The sequence below is a fragment of the Phyllostomus discolor genome, chromosome 8, assembly GCF_004126475.2.
Source record: "Phyllostomus discolor isolate MPI-MPIP mPhyDis1 chromosome 8, mPhyDis1.pri.v3, whole genome shotgun sequence".
In the NCBI taxonomy this organism is placed as follows: Eukaryota; Metazoa; Chordata; class Mammalia; order Chiroptera; family Phyllostomidae; genus Phyllostomus; species Phyllostomus discolor.
This window is the reverse complement of record NC_040910.2, coordinates 87,428,660-87,432,602: the sequence shown is the minus strand read 5'-3', so window position 1 is coordinate 87,432,602 and position 3,943 is coordinate 87,428,660.

The following is a 3,943-nucleotide window of genomic DNA, read 5'->3' as shown; positions in this document are numbered from 1 at the left end:
GTCCTTGTGGTTCACTCTAACCGAAGCCCTCCCTGTTTCCTCTCTGCCACGTGAGGTTCAATCTAAGCTCATCTATGAAACCCCGATGGCACCAATGGGGTGATTTTCTCCTTTCTGAAATTCCATTCTCTTGGTCCCATTCTACTTTGTATCATCATCTCACTGCGTGCTTTCAAGCCCTGAAAACTCAGAAAGTCCTTGAGGGCAGAAGCCCTGCAAGCCACCCTCGTGTCCCCTGCACCAACCACACAGTAAGTCCTCCTAACCGGCATTGAAAGAATCCTTCTATGGTTAACGTGGCTGAGACTCACTGGGCCAGGCCACATCTGTTGATCGACCACTCTCTTCCGTGGCTCTGCTACAAAAATCACCTGCACTGTCCTCTCAGGTCAAGCAGAGCACCTGCACCCCTCATTACAGACCCACCTGGTGGCTCCCTCTTCAGACCCAGATCTCTTGCCCTGAGGGTGTCCAGCCAACTCCCTCAGATTAAAATCTCAGTCTCAGGGCTCAGCCAACTTCTGAGGGCCTCCTTCTCTGTCTTCCTGTCCTCAACTTCCCACCTCTGGGACGATCCTCAGGCCTAGGAACAAAGCCAAAGCTTGACCCCAAGGCAGTGTTCCCTCAGAACCAGCTCAAGAGCAAAGAAACCCTGGCTTCCCTGAGATGAAAGCTCTGTGCAGCTGGATCACCGGTGGCCTCATGCCACGCTGCTATGGCAACGTGAATTTTAAGCAGGCATCAGCAGATCCTGCCTCTTCTGTTTCCACAACCCTGGAGCCAGCCCGTCCATAGTAGGACACCCCACAGTGAGGACCCAGGATGTGCCTGAGGGACCTGAGTCATTTTCTAGGGTCACTCTGTAGCTAACATCCTGAGGCCTGATCATGGGAAGGAGGGGGTGGCTCACACTCTGTTTCCAGAGGTAGAATGCATTTCTAGGGGAGATGTGGGGGCACCAGCAGCCTCAGTGAGTCTGTCCAGTGAGGAAGCTGCAAACAGAACCTCACTTCTCTCCCCTCCAGGGCCCAGGCTCTTCTCCACGTTTTGTACAAAGATGACTGACAAAGTACCCTATCCCAGGGATGTCACCACCTCTCGAGGAGATAACTCACAAACACAACTTTGTATTGTATTGTATTGTATTGTAACTGTGGTCATAGTCAAGATTCCCACACTTCCTATTAAGCTCTACACTGGGACCCCTACTGCTGGTAGCACCGAACACCCAAAGCCCCAGCAGAGCTGGGATGCCCCACAGGACATAAGGAGGGAGCCACACGCCCACAGTCTCCGTGACCATCCCACTGTCCTGTCCTCCTAGGCTCAGGACTGTGCAAAGGGACAGGAGATCTGGCATACTCGGCCTCACGCCCTGCTCCAGAAGAATGTGCTTGGCTCCAGCTGGTCTCGCTGCTGCGTAAGTGCAGGCACAGGCAGTGCACTCTTGTCACTGTCAGTCCTAGGTGTGTGTAAGGAAAGATTGCCCTCATGTCTTCATGTTGGCAGAAATCTGAATGTCTATGGACTTTTAGCCAGGCAACGTGGCATGGTGGATTCATCTTTAAAATACGCACATTTTTTCACCCAGCGACCCCCCTCTTTGTTGTTTCTTCCCGGGGAGGCACTTGAGGTGCACGGAGAAGAATACTCTGGATGTGTTCTCCATACAACGCTGTTTTCATGAAAAATGGGAAATAATTTAGTGTTCAAACCATGATACAATCATAATGTATTAGTTTTCTGTGGCTGCTATAACAACATGCCACAAAGTAAGTGGCTTAAAACAAGAGAAATTTTTTCTCTCATAGTGCTAGAGGCCCGACATCTGAGATCAAGGTGTCAACACCTCTGCCCTAGGCCAGCTGCAGGGGCCCTAGGGCTGAGGACAGGAGGACAAAGCACACCGGAGAGACCAGGTCCCTCCTGCTGCCACCAAGTCCTCCCCATCCCTCCAACTCCAGAAAGAGCCTGCCTCGAAGTTCCCTCTTCCTTCTCCTCTAACACAGGTCTCTGAGTTTTTAAGGGGAAATCCCAGCCACCTCCCTTTGGGGATCCATGAGCCTCGGACTCCCTCTTCTGGTGAAGTGTGAGGAGGAGACTGTGCCCAGAGCAGAGGGCTGGGTCTCTGAGGCCAAGGGGAACAGATGTCCCACTTCCCCTCACTGTCCCCAGCTCACCTTCTGGGCACTCAGGGACCTCTGAGTATTTGACCATTACAGACTCCTGAACAATCCTTCTTCTCCTCTTTCCTAACAAATGAGCAAGGAACACACCGTCTCCTCTCAGGCTCAATGAATTCACAGCCTTTGGGGGCCACCAAGGGTTCCCTCCCCACGGGGCAAAGAGACAACCACTTTAGGACTCCTGGAGAAATTGTTCTGCTTGTAGATGTTCAACAGAAGGAAAGCAAGCACATTTCTGAAATTTTGACAAAGGTGCTGGGATATTAAAATAGGGTGTTTTCTGTCTCTGTGTCTGCTGTGCTCCTAAAGGCTGAGAATACAGCTGTAGGCACCAGGCACTTGCCGGGGTTCAAATGAGGTGCTTAACACATGGGCTGGGGCAACCTAGGCTGTAAAACAATTAAAAAATAAAAAAATAAAAATCCTGGTCCTCTATGTCCAAGCTTCTGACATGATTGGACCGGGCGTGTCCTGGGCACTGGGAGCTTTCAAGGTTCCCCAGAGGAGTCTATGGTCCAGACAAGATGAAGAATCATCATACCAGTGACTAGGAGACGAGTGGAGAAAGAAGATTAAAAAATCTGCCCTGGCTTCCCTCCCTTCCCTGGACTCCCCTCGCCCTGGATGTGTCTTGCCTTTAGAAAATCAGGCAACAGAGGGAGAAACTCCTTTGTGTTTGAACTTCCTTCCTTCTGGGGTTTCTTTGTCACTAAACTTTAGCCTGGACCTTAGTTATTCCAACCAGTGAATCTTGCAGGCTTTAGCCATTGGTACATGAGAGCCTCAGGGGCTTGGTTTCTCTTTAAGATTCTGGGGGCTTAGGAGGGGCACCCCATAACACTAGTATGCAAGTTCAAGGTTGAGACTCTCCTTATTTCCAGACACACTGGCTGCTGGAAGACTGGGGGTATGGATGGCTGTGCTTTCAATATAATTTCAGACCACTTGTGTAAATAAAGGCATGAAATGAATTGTCCCACTCACCTTCCAAGAAAGACCTGGCCTATTTTACTTATTCTCTTGGAGAAAGGTTCCTGAGCCCTAGATTGGTGACTCTTTTGTGAGCCCACTGGCGGGGATTCTATAGAATAAGAAATGCAATGCTCTTTCTGTGTGTAAGCCTGTTTTCCTGCAGGGTCAGCAAGTCCAGGTCTTGGCCGTGCACCCACCCACCATGCGTCTTCAGAATACCGAGAGATGACTCAGTCACCCCCATATTTGCGGGCTAAGTAAGGTATGTTGTCAGAGGTTAAAATCAAATGTAGGGCTGTTGTTTACTAACTGAATTCAGAGATAGCTGAGCATTAAAGCTTTCTTTAACCCTGAGGAGGAGGCATGATGAGTGGTCGGGCAAATCACTTGAATTTTTTTCTTTAGGGTGACTTTCCATGCATCTTTTAAGAAATGTTTTACTCAGCATCGGCTGGGAACCAAAGTGTCCCAGGTTCGATTCCCAGCCAGGGTACATGCCTGGGTTGCAGGCCATAACCCCCAGCAACCGCACATTGATGTTTCTCTCTCTCTCTCTCTCTCTCTCTCTCTCTCTCAAAATAATAAAAATAAATAAAATCTTAAAAAAAAAAAAGAAAGAAATGTTTTACTCGCCGTGTAACCTGTGACCCCCACCCACTGTTCAATCCAAATATGATCCCAGCAGGACCCTTCGGGGCAAAGCTTCCAGTCTTGGGGCTGAAACAAATGACAAGGGGCACGTGCCCAGCGTCACAGGGCGTGGCCTAGCGTTCAGTTCCGAGTTT